The sequence below is a fragment of the Belonocnema kinseyi genome, chromosome 4 (assembly GCF_010883055.1).
Source record: "Belonocnema kinseyi isolate 2016_QV_RU_SX_M_011 chromosome 4, B_treatae_v1, whole genome shotgun sequence".
Lineage (NCBI taxonomy): Eukaryota > Metazoa > Arthropoda > Insecta > Hymenoptera > Cynipidae > Belonocnema > Belonocnema kinseyi.
Window position 1 is genome coordinate 139,192,445 of NC_046660.1, and position 16,478 is coordinate 139,208,922.

The following is a 16,478-nucleotide window of genomic DNA, read 5'->3' on the forward strand; positions in this document are numbered from 1 at the left end:
ATAAGGACAACCGCAGGATTTCGCCGGGAGCGAATTTCGCTCCTAGCGAAATCGCGGTAAAATTTCAGCCACAACCACGTCTCACGACCGTGAGATAGGTGGTTACAGTCTGAAACGGAATCAATACGACCATCCGGCAAAAGTTTCGTGCACCCTGAGAACACGGAGCGATCCAACAACTACCGTCTTCTACATTTTTCCCGAAAGTGTTTTAACATATTGTTGACACGCAGGGATGCTTTTCAGGCTATTAACGAGTGAACGCTTGGCACTAAGAGTGCTTTATAACCATCTCTGTCACTCTTACGGTATTAACCTTAATATCATTGCTCTAAACGCTCATAGGAAATCGAGTCAATTGTCGAGAATGGGAAGTGCCGCATATACTGAAAATTTATATTCTCGACAATTGTTTATGTTGCACACTCGAGGCCAGACATGGTTCTTTTTGACTTCGAGAAGCGAACCATATTCGTTATCGATTTTTCGGCACCAGCTGACAAACACATTATAGCCAACGAGAATGAAAAGAAAGAGATGTATAGAGACATTATACGGGATTTGCAACGATTGTAACCGAAATATTCTGTTAAACTAATCGTCCTTATCATCGGTGCTCTTGGAGGTGCCAAGCTTTCACTCGTTAATAGCCTGAAAAGCATCCCTGCGTGTCAAAAATATGCTAAAACACTTGCGGGAAAAATGTAGAAGACGGTAGTTCTTGGAACGCTCCGTGTTCTCATGGTGCACGAAACTTTTGCCGGATCGTCGTAATGATTTCGTTGCAGACTGTAACCACCTATCTCACGGTCGTGAGACGTGGTTGTGGCTGAAATTTTACCGCGATTTCGCTAGGAGCAGGTGCAATTTTTCAGATTAGCACCCGCTCCCGGCGAAATCCTGCAGTTGCCCTTATGACAAATTTATATATATATATATATATGTCGTGGGAGCTAAAGCGTAGGCTTTGGACGTATTCCGTCGGCTTGCGGGTTTGATTCCCGCCTCGCACTCTGAAGACCCTCGGTGGCCCATGCGGTGAACACTAGCCTAGTAAGGGAGTTGTTTATCTCCGAAGAGTCGTGGGTCCGGTAACTCTAGAGAAAAAGTTTTTCTCTAAGTACTTAAAGCTGTTGATCTTGGTTGTTCGGAACCCACCTTATACTGTAGGTCCCCTCCCACCACCAAGTAAGTGTGTGGGGGGGGGGTGTAAAGGAATAGGGAAGAAGGTGTAAGAAAAATGTAAACCCTTAGGGGAGGATCTTCGAGCCCCCCTGGAGCTACGGCTGCAGGCTACAACATGCGGGACGGCAGTGATGGTAAGTTGCGAGATGGTTAGGCAGATCTCACTAATCAAACAGATGTCTGGCAATAACATCTGCAACAAACAGAAAGCAGTGGAACATCAACTAGGCCAGCTGAGGATGCTTTGGCTAGCGTTAGCTATTTGCAGCCAACCACCTCGGCAGAAATACCGTGGGAGGTCATCTAGTGGAATTCTACAATGAAAGAAGAATTGGCGCGTCTCTATTACGAAAGTAATAGGGAAAAAATATTTTCATACAAAGAAAGTCGCACCAAAAGATCCTATCGCTAAGGTGAGGGACGTCAGGACTAATCGACACATCTCAGAAAACCGAGCAATGAAGATTAAACAACAGGTTGATTTGGAGTGGAAATACGACGGCAAGGAATATCAGTAACAGGACGCCACGTGAAACGATCAAGCAGGGCCAATTGATGTTCTTCCTCAACCTGTTGATGATCCAGCACCACCCCATGTTCCAGAGGTAGATGGCCTTATTGAACCGGAGGCAAAAGCAGAGGTTCAGCAACGAAAAAGTCGGTTAAAATGGGCATACCAGATGAACAGCAATGTTACGCGCCTTTACTTTTTGACTGAGAAAAGTGGGCAAAGTTTGAGGAGAGAACATCATCGACTTTTCTTATTTAAGTACCCACAGCTACCCACAAGAATAAATGAGCAGAATCTGGCAGATTAAAAACGATTGATATCTGTAAACAGATTGCTTTTGGCTGCCGACAGAGCTGCAATCAACATAGAAGTGGAACAGCTGCTTCCTATTGATGAACGCTCCTTGGAAGACGTTCCGAACGAAGATTTGATTAAAGTTGAAGACATAGGTGTTAGGGATATTGAACATCAAGTACCAGATTCACAAGAACTACATCTGCATATTATTAATGATGATGTGAACAGCGAGGTCTCAGAAAAACTACAGCACCTTTTAAGGAATTTTGGTTATACTCTTAAATATTGTGCATCTGTGGCAACCGAGTTATTAAAATGTTATTAAAAGGCAACCAAGTTATTAAAATCATCTACCCTCGGTACAGCGAGACGTTAACAGCATTAATACTGTCCTGTTTCCAGAAATGGAAGAATTCGTCATTGCGATACAGGACAAGGTTCTCAGCACCATAAATTATCACATACACGTGTTTCATCAAAAAGTGGTTGACCAGTGCACGAGAATACGGAAAATGATGATTCTAACATGAAGTGATTTAAGTGTGTTACGATCGGACATCGGGCGAAAAAGTGTAAAAAAAATAAGCTCAAAGAACAGGCTGGTAACAGTGCCGAAGATTTATGTCTGCTAGGAACGTCTGAAGTGTTATTGGAAGAGGAATTTTTTTAAATCGGACATATTGGGGTGTGTGATACCAGGTGTGTTGACAGTGGATGCACATCCCACATGTGTAATGACATCAAATCCTTTACAAACATTTGTCAATATATTGCATGCGGAAAATTAAATCTGGCAAGCAATGCAAGCACGGACATATTCGGGGAGGGAACCGCGACAGCATTAAAGAAAATAGATGTTACTAAAAAAGTTATAGAGTTCAGTGACACTTTATACGTTCCGGACTTACGAACGAATCTCGCATGGGTTATTTAAATATTCAATCTGTTCGTGAAGCCATCAGGACTGAACGCATTAAGGGTGTCAACATAAATAGATTAAATGAAGATTTTGAATGTGCTGTTTGCCTACAGGAAAAGATGTGTCGACCACCGTTTCCTAAAATATCGCAAAAAGTGACAAGTGTTGGAGAGATAATACATTCCAATATTTGTGGACCAATGCGCGTGGATTCTCTTGGAAAGAAAGTATATTTCGTCACTTTCATGGAGGATTCTTCCAGGTGGTGTGAGGTTAGGTTCATAAGCCAAAAGAATCAAGTAATGGATGAATTTGAAAATTTTAGAGTATTCATAAGCACGCATAGAGGTAAGAATATTAAATACTTACAGTCTGACAATGGAAAGGAATGTGTCAATAAGAATCTTGACGATTTGCTCCAGAAACATGGAATATTACGAAGACTCCTTATAATTATTATAATCTCCTTATAATCCAGAACAAAATGGAGTTTCTTAGCGAAAAACAGAACATTGATGAACATGGCGAGATGTCTTTTGAAACAATCGGGATTGACTGCAACGTTCTGGGCGGAAGCTATTAATACGGCGAATTACATTCGAAACAGATCACCGACAAGTAAACTGAATGGAATGACGCCTTACGAAACTTTGTTTGCATAACCACCGGATGTGGCTGATTTCAGACGCTTTGGAAATTAAGTTTTCGCCATGAATAGAGAATGAGGTTTTCGATCCTAATGAAGACCTTGTTAGGGGAATGACTAGTTCATTGGACAATGTGACCAAAGTTGAAAACGAGGATCAATTTTTCGAAATCGATTTCTGTCGTGATCGAAACTTGGATCATCAGTTTAATGAGATCATGCAGGAGATACCTAATAATCGTGATGAATAATTGGACAGCTTGGATTTTCGTGGTTTCACTCGAGATGATCAACTAGATTCTGAAAATGAGGATTTTCATGGTTTTATACAGAATGAACAACTGGATGCTGCAAGACTGAATCATACAAAATAATTGGTAGTAGTTTTGTTCTAACAAATAAATATGGTTTGGACGGTGTTCTAGTGAGAAGAAAATCTAGCATCATGGCTAAAGAATACTCTCAGGAATATGGGAGAGATTTTAATGAGACATATGCATCAGTCGCACGTTTGAGTTCCATACGAACGACCATAGCTTATACCACTCAAAGAAAGATGCATATTCAACAATATGATGTAGAAACAGCGTATCTCAACGGAAACCTAGAACAAAACAAGTATTTATGGAAGTTTCAAGTGGATTGGACGAAGTTTTTAAGTACATCATCAGCGAGGGAGAAAGCCAGGATGGGTTGAGCAAGAAGGCTAAAATCATGTTGAACGAATGCTGAACGCTAGAAGAGCGTCTACTTTCTTTATCAGACGTTGGATACCGGAAAAGAGCCTTTGTCTTAGTACAAGAATCTTGGGCTTACAAACAGAAATTTAGAGGCTTAAGTATGAAGGGCGGATCAGTCATATCATAGTACTGCAGATACATCTACCTAGTGTAGCAGTTTATGTGAAAGGTGATATTAAATTTATTGGATTGCCAAAGTGATTTTCTAGAGACGACGCAATAAAGATTGAAACATATTTATGGGACAGGCGCCAACATCACCTTCATGGTGATTAGTTTAATATACCTACCATTTGATCCACCATCTGAGGAAGCGCGAAATCTGATAAAATCCTGCTGTATCAAATGATGGTCATTGCTCATCGCATGTGATGTTAATACGCGTCATTCGACTTGGGATATCAGGGACAGCAACACAGGGGTAACTCTTTATTATGTTATCTCTTACCTAATGATTTAACTTTGTTGAATCAAGGTCATACACCCACCTTCGTAACATCTACATTTCGCGAGGTTTGGAGCATTGCCGAAGCGTTTAAAGGAATGGCATGTATCGTCCCAATAGTTTTTCTTTGGTAACAGCGGAGCTCATTTGAAAGGTGATGCGTTAAGCTGGTTCCGTATTAAGCCAAACGAATTTTTATAAGTGAACGAAGCGAGAGATTTACACAGGCTATAAAGATAGCAAAAAAACAGAATGATGTAATCACAGAACGAAGAGAGAAGCCACGAGTCATTTAAAAAGACAATACAAGTAAACCGCGGAAGACTAAGAGCAATACAAACCACGATAAGCAACCACCCCTTCAGAATAATAAAGACGAGTTAAAGTGCTATAATAGCCAGAATTTTGGACATATTTCGAAGGTATGTCTTGATTCTCCTAAGGAACTTATCTGCACTGTTTGCAAGGCAAAGGGACACACCAAGATACCATGAAGATCCAGCGGAAGATGTTCCTGTGTGTGCGTGGTTCTAAACGACTACCAATCAATAGACGTATTCATCGGCCGAACATACACTGAACTACCTCACATCCATTACTACTAGCAAGTCGAAGAACTAGGCTTTGAAGAAAGAGAAGATGCGCCTTTCATCAAAATGAACTTTGAAAAGAACAATCAGGAAACCAACTTTATCGAAAGTAGTAAGATTCATTCAAACTCGATGCATTTTATATCGACCGTACGAGATGATGGAAATCATTTTCTTCCTGTTATAAATTTCGAGTCCAAAGATTCTATATCTACCAGAGCAATAACCGACCTAAGCGGAATTTTTTATAAGCATAGAAGAACGATCTCGAAAGAAATTGACTAGTTAAGAAGTACTGACATAATAGAGACGTAAGTAAGAGAGATTCCAGAAAGCAAAACAGTGCGCAAAATTCCGTATAATTCTAGAAACGTCGAACGCCTTAAAATGCGCAAAATTCTATGCGAGTTTAGAAGAACAGGAATGATGGTAGATACTAATTCTTCCTACGCAAGTCCCATTTTTCTTGCAAAGAAGAAACCCGACAAGGATTTTTTTCGTCCCAAAAATTCTGCGAAGGCTGATTACTGCGTTACTACATTATTACGCCTACTACATTTATTACGTGGACCCGGAATCGCCGATTGAGCGGCAAGTCACTAAAACAGTTATACCGTAACGAATCTTTAAACGTGATTATCTCGAAATTGTCTTTTCAAAAACTGCTCGTGCTATAACTTGAAAAGTTATTGGCCGCTTAGGCTGAAATTTGCAGGGGTTTCTCTTTATGGTAACATCGGAAGGATATACCTAAAAGTTTAAAGATATCGGGTTATTAAATAATTTTCTTGCGGTCAAAACTGTTGAAAAAATGGTCGAAAATTTGGGCCTTCGATTAAACAGCCGATTTAAATTTTAATTTTCAACTTTTTTTTATTATTTTATAGGTTTATCCTTCCCTTTAACAGATAAGTAATCGAACAAAAAAATCTTTTTTATATCAGATAAATGGATCAATTTAAAAAAAATCATTAAAATCGATTTATTTTACCCTTTCTAAAGGTATCTCCTCCCTTAAGACCATTTGAGAACCAAATAGTTTTATTTTATTTCGACGACATACTCATAGTTGGTCGAAATTGGACCAAACTGAGAGAACGACTTATCATGACTTTGGAAACGCTGAACGCAGCAGGACTGGCGATTAATCTGTCTAAGTGTCAATTCCTGAAAAAGAAAGTTCCATATCTCGGATATGAAATCTCAGACGACGACATTGAATCCGGTCAACGTAAACGACGTCCGGTTCTAGAATACCCACTTCCTGAGATTATGTAAGCCTTCAGGAGATTTTTGGGAACGACTAGTTACTTCAGAAACTTCATTCATCGATTTACCGACATAGCGCGACCACTATAAGGTCTATTAAAATCAAATCATCCATACAGCTGGGGAACGGAGAAAGAAACTGCATTTAAGACATTGAAAAAGCCCTTAACCAACCATCACAGACTAAAAATATTCGTTCTGAATAGAAAAACCGAGCTTCACACAGATGCTAGCTCGAAGGGACTAAGTGCGACGTTGCTCCAACAGTCACGCGATTGTGAGCTCTACTTATAAATATGAAATTTAACACTGTTACCGACTGTTCATGCTACCTGATTCCGAAAGATATGCGCAACGACTTGGTCATCAGATTTCACGAATTTGGAGGACATTTTGATTTAGAACGCACCTTTCAAAACATGATACACCACTATTTATTTCCTGGTATGCGGAAGTAAATTCAACAACGCATCAGAACTTGCCTACAATTAATGCTGTGCAATGCTTCGAGAAGACATCAACAAAGTGAAATGCACCCAATATCTTCAGGGAAAAGACATTTTACGACCGTCCACGCTGTCCACCTAATTCAACTCCTTACTAATTCACCGGCAAATAAGTATGTCATTGTTCTCATCGATAATATAACAAAGTTTGTCCGTATGAAAGCAAATAAAGATATTAAAGCAGGCGCCTTGGCACGATACATAGAAAATTACATCCTGGACTTCGGAATACAAAAACGATTAAATTCGAGCAGAGGATCTTGCTTCACTTCTGAAAAAATTTGAAGGATTTTACTTAAATCATGGAACTCATCTTACGCTCAACTCACCACGCCACGCAAAGAACAATGGACAAGTAGGACGTGTCAACTTTACTTTGTCACCTGCAATGTTCAAAAGCTTGTACGAAACGGATAATAAAAATTGGGATCAACAGCTTACGACTATGACCACTTCAGAAAGTATTATCTTGCGATATCTAGGACTTTTCCGGACTTACATATGAGAAATCTGGCCGAAGTTACGACAGTACAGCTCATGTTAGCCAATTAGGCGTTTAGAAACCAGTGATAGACGTCGGGGGGACGCAGACTAAGTAGATCGCGAATCAGACCGAGAAGAGAAAAACTACCTAATGTTGACAAAAACTTCAAAGTTGTTAGACCTAGGCGACTAATTGAACTATCTAAGGGGCCATTCACAAAATACGTGATACATTTTTCAGGAACTTCCGACCCTCCCTCCCTGGGTGATACTTTTTCCATTGGTCTTAACACGGAGAATGATATTTTGGCAGACCCTCCTCCCTAAACATATCACGTATTTTGTGAATGACCCCTAAAAAACTCAATAACTATATCATGTAAAGAAATGTACACGAGTACGAGAAATTATACGACCGTCGAATGTTAAGATATTATTTGTACTTAATTTATATACTCAAATTAACTCATGGTAATTATAGCGCACTCTGGTTGTCGCGCGGATTACTAGTTGATGTTCGAGACTAACAGTTCTAACAATTCATATACATCAATAAATAAATGTAAAAAAAATTCGAGAATTAAATATAAATTAATAAGTATATAAAAAATATAATATATGAGCAAATAAAAATTTGAATGTTTTTTAATTTTTTACCAATGTTAGTCAAAAACAAATTTTTAAAATAACAAAATATTTGCTTTTTGTGTACTTTTAACTCTTCTGTTTATGATGAAGCTTTGCGGATACATTAATTTTCACGTTCCTTTTTTGTCACTTTTTGTGGTTCCGGGCCCAGTGTGTATAAACGTATCTTTTGACATATTTGGTCCAGATTAATGATCCATAAATTAAAAAACTAAAACTTCAATACATTTTTGCCAAATGAATTTTCAGTTTCTTTCTTTGTGTTTTATGCAGCCATATAAGTTTAGACCCTTAGTTCTAGGACACTCTGTATACAACATAGTGAATGCAATCATAGTTCTTCTCGGCGTTACTTAATAATTATTTATCGTGGAAAAAACCTGGTTACTAATAAAAGAATAAAAGTAAAAACCAAATGCAGTCAACAAACTATGCAATCAAATCAAAATTTATTTTACAGTTTTTAAATATTAGAAGGAGTTGTTTGATTGATTTTACAAACTCTAAAATGAATTTAATTTTATTAGGGAACCTCGAAAGTTTTAGCGTTTGTACTCGTACGGTTTTAAATATTATAATAACCAGGGAGCTCAGAAATTAAATGTAATTTTAATTGATCAAATATCTTTTATCCTGGGATAAATTTGACTGTGGTCCATTTTTCTTCAACTGTGACTCTTCATTTTTGAAAGTATATCCGTAAGTGATGATTTTCACGATTTTGAATTTGAGCAGTTAATGATTTTAAGAGAGGTGCAACGTAGCCGAAATCATACTAACGCGAAGGAATAATCAAATATTGTTTGCCTCGAGAACGCGGAGAAATGTAAATGGCCAAATTCTAGTGAGATTAAAATATTGATACATGCCTTAAAATACTGTGGTCTCCTGGCAATTAAAGTCAATACATTATTTAGCAGGCTTTAAGTTCTCTGAATTTGCAACAAACTGGGTGGACATAATAAAATACTTTTGTAACTTTAATGGTTACTTTTTTGTGTAATTTATTGTACGAATGACCAGTTTCTTTCCTATTAAAATAAAATGATATGACTTCTGCACACGCTTCCAAGAGAAAGCGATGACCAAACATGAACGGTGCCCAATGGAAATTTACATAATGCCCATAATGTTCAGAGACAATTAAATAATATTGACGGAATACTAGATATAGTTTTATGAACAGGTACGACAAGCAATTTATTTGGAACCACCTTTATCGAATTATCATAGAAATTACTTTATAATTTGACAGCTTCCTAAAAGAGTGCAAGATGCTATGGTATCTGTAGACTTACCGTAAATGAATAAAGTAATTAAAACGAGTACATGGCTTAACAGGGACAGAAAGCGGGGATAATTAAGGCAATTTTCATCGAAATAGAAAATCAAGTTGATGGTAGGAAAAAAAGATAGATAGAATTCAAAAGAAAAATATAAAATTAGTAAGGCAGAATATCAAAATGGGAAAAAATACTGCGATTGGAAAAGTAGAATTCATACAGCGTAAGCAACTGTAATAATAAAAGTCCAATTATATGCCTATGGATATAACACTATTGAGGACCTGGCAGTTTACATGAAAGGGAAGACAGAAGAAAATTTAATTAGACATTATAAATGAATAAAATTCAACTTTTCCATGATCAAAGTGGAATGTCAAAATGACAATACCGATCTAGTTATTGATACGGGATCAGAAGTTCACTGTATGTCAGAAGATTTTTTTCAAGAACCAGAAAATTCAAAACGATTAATGCTTACTTTTTGAAACTTAACTCTTTATAGAAAATTTAGTAGATCGTCATACACAATTTAAAAACAGATAACGATTGCACTAGAAATATAAAAAAAGCGTTAGTTTGGGACCAATATTAGTGTGAAAAAAATAAGGTTGAGATAAAATATTCAAATCGTACAGTTGTAATAAATAATGAAACATTCAGCAATCTAATAGTAACATTTAAGTCGCAACAAATTGAAAATTTTTCGATGTTGAACGAAAATAATTTATAAGCATAGCGTAAAATAATAATAAACAAACTAACAAATGACAAAGAAACCGAAAATAATATGTAACCGAGAGTAGTATTACTTGATCAAAACCTAAAAAGTAACCAACAATTCAAAAATTCTGTAAATTTAATATCTGGTTATTCACAAGCTGAACGAATGTATATACTTTTGAGTTAGTAGAGGTCAATTGTAAGAGTAAACTAAGTGGTATCCATAATAAAAACAAGTTGCGAAAATATCATCCAAGATAGGACTTACATCGGAGCCTTCGGCAGGGCAGGGTCGCGGCCAACACCATAAGTGAGACAAATATGGTGAAAAAGCACTCCTAGGGCCGCATTATGTCTGTAAAGATACTTCGTTCCAGAGTGGGTGAGACACCCAGATAGTACGTGTTCTAGGTACTCGGCATGTGCATGACACGCTGTGCGCCTATCACTGAGAACTTCTTGATAGAAAATGCGGTCAAAATATACAAAGGTGGAAATGAGATCATCCTAGCATGAGAAAATAAAACCCTCTATGTCTGAATTAAGCCTTGATGATCTGAGAAAACTAAAAGTTTGGTCTTTTGACAAAGACTGTTCTTCTACATTTCTGTGATAGTTTCCGTGCATTTTCTTGGCAGAATTTTTCAACCTCTGCTTTTTTTACTTTAGCTTTTAGAAGTGAAGTATCTAAATGGAGCAATGTACTTTCCTCACTTCTGATGTTAAAATTCAGGACAAGCGTCTAGGCCGCCTGTTCCGCGGCTTTGTAAAGAAACGCTCCTTTGCCAACCATCTTGTTGTTCCTGACCATTCTTAAGAGAGGATCTTCGTCATTTGCAACGATGTAAGCTGTACCTAGAACAATTCGGTTATGACCACATTAGAGATTCAGAATTCTGTGTCCGCATTCACGGCATTGGATGTATAATCGCGGAAGACGAATTAATATGCAAGCTCTTATGAGTATGCATGATCTTACGTGTGGCGATATCAAGGACATGTAAATTCGTTCTTCGTTTATTGAGCAACCCCCAACGAGTACAGTAGAAACGGAACGGCAAGAATGTTAGCCGCAGATACGTTGTTCAACGCCGACAGATTTCAAGATCAAATCTATCGATTATGTTTGTATCTGCTTCGGAGAGACTCCTTCTCTGATGTTACGTCCTGAATGCGGCTTTGAGGCACGCTCAAGTACGTACCGGTCTCTCCAGCGTCAATATGTCTAATAACACTTGTATCCACAAGCTCAGGGTCATTACGAAAGCCAATAATCTTTACTTTCTTCAAATAAATTTTGGCACACTTGTCTAATCAAAAGTCAACACCAATCTCTCTTGTGCACTTCTTGACGATATATAAAGCTCTCTGAAGTTTGCTTTTACCAGAAGGATAGATCTTTAGGTTATTCATATAAAATACATGAGTGACTTTATGCTTGTCCTATTTAATTTCGCCACAGAGGTACCCAGAAGAAATTCGTATTGCGAGAGATAAGAGGCAGAAGTGAAATGCAAACGAGCAGAGGGCTCATGGTGTCGCCCTGAAAGACGCCTCTCTGACAGGTGACGTTTTTCTTTGTTACACGATACTTTCCAGAGAAGATAGTAAACCTAATTTTCTAAAAGGGTATCAATCTCTCTATGCATCTCACTATGTGTGGATGAACTTTCAAGCTTTTCAACAGACAGATGGTAAGTCTGTAAGAGGTTGAATTGAAAGCTTTCCGGTAGTCAATCCAGGTCATTGACAGGACACAATGATGGCCTGCTGCGTCCTTGCAGACGCAACTGTCAATCAGCATGTTCCCTTGACAGCCTACAACTTTTTTCGAGCCCAGTTGTTTGTACTTCTCTCTCCATACAGGCTCAATTCTTCGAACAATCCTGTTGTTTATGACAGATCTAAAGACCTTATACAGTGTTTCCTACCTGTAATTTTCTGGTTTAGACAAGTTGCCTTTTTTCGGTAGGAGTAGAGTGCATTCTAACACCAGCTATTACGAATGGACTTTTCCGACTTTAAAGAAACGTGATTATGCGGGCGAGATGTTGTTTTGTAGTAGTAAACTTCTTCCATCAAAAGTTATTGATACCATTTGGTCCTGCAGCGGAAAAGTTCATCATACCTCTAAGTGCTTTTTTACCACTTCCGCAGTGATTCATAAGCATTCCTCCTCAGATGTTATAAGGTTGTCGCAAAATTCCCAAACTCCTTCTTTCGAACCTTTTCCGTGAATGGTCTACCTAATGTTATTTAGTCAAACACACACTGAACACGGGACCCATTCTGTCTTCCCCATCCAATATTCTTGTTCAGTTAATGTAAGCGTCTTTTGGTCTTTTAAACTATCGTTGGTTTTATCGTGCTATTTGAATCAGAGAAAATTCTCGCGGAACCATAAACTAAACAATTCATAATACAGAGGTCTGACTCCTCCGAGGTATCCTTAGGAAGCGAGGCATACATTTCGACCAGATCTTGGGGCTTAGGATGAATCTGCACGTTAAGGTTTCTCCTTGTCCTGAAATCACTATCATCTCTCAGAAGGTGCTTGCTTTCCACGGTTGGTCTCAATGTCGCTTCCTCATCTTGATATGTAGCTTGTTCAAGTAGCGGTTGGAGAAGCACTTCGGGCACATATTCAGTTTTCAAATGTAGGCACGTTGATTTCGCATTAACGGGTGCGAAACGTACTGAAGTTCTGGGTGTTTGTGTTACCACAAAGTGAGCATATGCGCTACATAGTCTCTGTGAACAGGCATAATACTGGCATCGTACCAGTCTAGCAAGTCATTTATGCATTGATTCGTCCAGTCAATGTGGGCATTTCGCCGGTTCGTTGTCGTGTTTCCCTCTAAATTATTTTCAGCACCCCGATCTCTAGGGTGATCAGCACTGTTTGCCAACACACTATCGGGTGCTCTGCGCGTTCGATCAACTTAAACCGCATCTACAACTTTTTTGTGGTTTGACGGTGCCATTGTTATTCCCACGAACAGCTAGGGAAAGCCATCATCCGTCTTTGTAGAGCTCCGCATGCAAGGATAAGGCCACTCGCGGCCACTGTTTATGTGTACAACGGTAAAAGACGAATCCCAAACTACACCATGCTCCTAATTTTATACCTACAACATCATGTCAAAAGATTTCAAACACCGTATTAAAATAAGTTATAGCATCCTCATTTCATCAGTCACTTGACTTAGTCCTTGGCTAGGATAAAAACCCGGGTTCACAAGAGGAAAAGTTTAAACAAAAAAAAATAATAATAAATCAAATTTGCTGCAAAGTATCCTCATATATAGAAACTCGCACTAAGAGATCTTTTTGCTAAAGTGACGGCCATCAGGACTAATCTACACATTTCAGAAGACCGACCAATTGAGATTAAATAACAGGTTGATTTGGCGTGTACAAACGACGGCAAAGAACATCAGTTAGAGAAGGCCGCATCACTCGATCAAAGCAGCAATTGATGTTCTTGCTCGACCTTTTGATGATCCATGACCACCACATCCTCCAGAGGTAGATGGACTAATACAACGAGAGGCAGAAGTAGAGGTTAAGCAACCAAGTAGGAAATTAAAATGGACATACCATATGAACAGAGATATTATGCGCCTTTATTTTTTCGCTGGCTGATCAAAAATGCTCAATATCTGTAAACAGATTGCTTTAGAATGTTGTAATAGCTACAATCAAAATGGAAGTCGATCATCAGCTTTCTATTGAGGAACTCCCCTTGGAAGATGATGACAACGAAGAACTAATTGAAGCTGAAGGCATCCAAGAAAAGTGAGATGTATAAATGAGCTTAAGCTCTTGTTCTTGTTCTCTTCTGCATCTCACTCTTTCCTCTATCTACTGTGCTCCTAAGCAATAGCTCTGGTTACCGATGTGACCTGCAAAACAGAAGAAAATTGAGGGTCAACCACCTTTCATATATGGACGACCTTCAACTATTTGACTCTTCTATCGAGGACTTTAACATCCTTGTAGAGGCGGTAAATAGGTACTTTGAAGTGATTGGCATGATAATGGAGAAACATATGCATATCTTGGAATACCGCAAGCGGAAACTCAAAAGTTGCCTCTGTCAAAACGGCCCTAAAAAAAAGTTATTGCCGAATTCTAACAAAACTTATGGCTTCCGAATTTTCTAGGAAGAGTAAGATCTAGGCGACCAATATTCTGGCCGTCCCCATATTGCTTAACAAGCTTGATGTAGTAAAATGGAACATCGATTTGTTCAAGCAAGTTGACCGAAGCACATGCAAGATGTTGAGAATCCATCAAAGTCATCACGCTAGATCTTCCGTACTTCGTATATACCTCCCTCGAGATAAAGGATGTAGAGAATGGCTCCGCTTTTAGTGCCAAAGCTGCGGCCTTTCTATACTATGCTGCAGAGAAGCTTGGTCTCCCTTTTGATCCCAGCGACACTGCACATCGCCTAGCACCAATAACACTTGCAGTGCTCAAAGATCGTGAACAAGAAGCAGAACAATTGCTTCTACTAAGAGAACATGCTTACAAGCCCCTCCATGGAAAATTCTACGGTCATAAATTTAGAATGTACTTATAAAATAGTGAAATGCTTTTCAATCAGATCTTCAAAAAGTATAATTGATGAACAAAAAAGTTTTGTGAATTTCAGAATGTGCAATACGTGATTTCTGTGAGACAATGTATTTTTTTCTTTCTGCCTAATAAGAAATAAAAAACTACTGAATATTAAGTAATTGAAACTAAATTGATAATAACTAATATTTACTAACATTCATCTAAACAGATTGAGTCTAAAGACTAAAAGAAGCTTGGAGGGATCGATAATGAAGCATATAAGTTGACAACGGTGAGGTTTATTTAATGTTGTGCGGTGTATTTGGTTTTCTGCTAATGGAAAAAGTACTTGGTATTTATTGACTGACATCCTCATAAAAAAACTCAAATATATTTACCAAAATGTATGTATAACAGTGAAAGCTCACATATTAGGTTAGCTGTAGTGCACAGTATAGGTTTACAGTAGTGAACAATATATACATCTGTAGATATTTATTAATGCATCGAGATAGCTTAAATCACCTGCGTACTGCGTATATTAACAAATTTTGCTATGATAGAAAATGAAAATGTCATGTTTGTAAGTTGCGGTTTCAAACGAATTGGAACGGTCGACCAATGAACGTAGAAGTCGGCGAAAGAATTTTGGCAAGTAGGCGCGGACCTAGGAGAGGGAACGCGCGAAATCGAAATTCTGTACCATAGTACCGAAGTGTGGTTATTTTTTAAATAAAATTTATCTTCATAATAAATATACGTGTCTCTATGAAATTATAAAATTAAAAAAGATACATGGAATTACTTTGAAAAACTTAGTCCGGATATATTTCAAACATAACCTAAATAAATAAAATATACATGCAGAGCTAACATTTGACGCCTGCATTTTGATTTGAAATAATAGTAATAATAGTAATATCAATAAAAAGTAATGTTATTCTTATAATTATTACAATAATATTATTATATAAATTAACTGCTCGCAATTTGATAGTCAGGTAAATTCCGACTAGAAGAGACAATCAAACAAAAACTTCGATCTACGAGGGTGGTTCAAATATAATCGAGACAAAGGTTTTAGATGGCGCGCATGTATGTTTTGAAGCTCGTGGCTTCAGTATGTGATAGCTGGGTCCCTTACGAACAGTGTGGCATAGTCTTCGTCGGGAGCGCATGTTTCATGCGCGTGCTACGATCATGAGTGTACGTCAAGTGCCGACCGCCGTTGCGCAACGTATTGTCATTCGGTTTTTAGTGTGGGAAGGCGTTAAAAACACGGAAGTTTTTCTGCGTTTGCGAAATCAGTTCGGTAGTGAGTGCCTGAGTAGGGCTGCCGTATTTAAATGGGCCAAAACATTCAAGGATGGCCGCGAAACCGTCGAGAATGAGCCGCATGATCGTCGACCGCGAACCAGCATGACACCAGACATCATTCGCCGCGTAGAACAAATGAGTTTGGAGGACCGTAGGATGAATGTTCGAGACATTTCGGCTGAACTCGGCTGCATACTACTCTAACCTTCTGAAAACACACGTGAAGCCCACTTGTCGCTCGAAACGGAGGAGCATTCCAGCACGAAGTGCGATTCTTCTCCAGGATAACGCGCGCCCTCATACCACACGTCTCAGGCTCGATACAATATCGGAATTGGTGTGGGAGGTAC

The 16,478-nt window shown here is 38.4% G+C and overlaps 1 protein-coding gene across 6 annotated transcripts in view; it reads right to left on the minus strand.

The window, feature by feature from the left end:
- Positions 1-16,478, minus strand: part of LOC117170592 (2-(3-amino-3-carboxypropyl)histidine synthase subunit 1) — a 194,989-nt gene that overhangs the window by 164,961 nt on the left and 13,550 nt on the right. For 2 of the 6 annotated variants that reach the window (XM_033357458.1, XM_033357459.1), the window contains one exon: positions 13,846-14,150. The exons of the other annotated variants lie outside the window; for them this stretch is intronic. The gene's annotated coding sequence lies outside the window, so the exon portion shown is untranslated. The remainder of the gene's footprint in view (positions 1-13,845; positions 14,151-16,478) is intronic. 6 annotated transcript variants of the gene reach the window in all.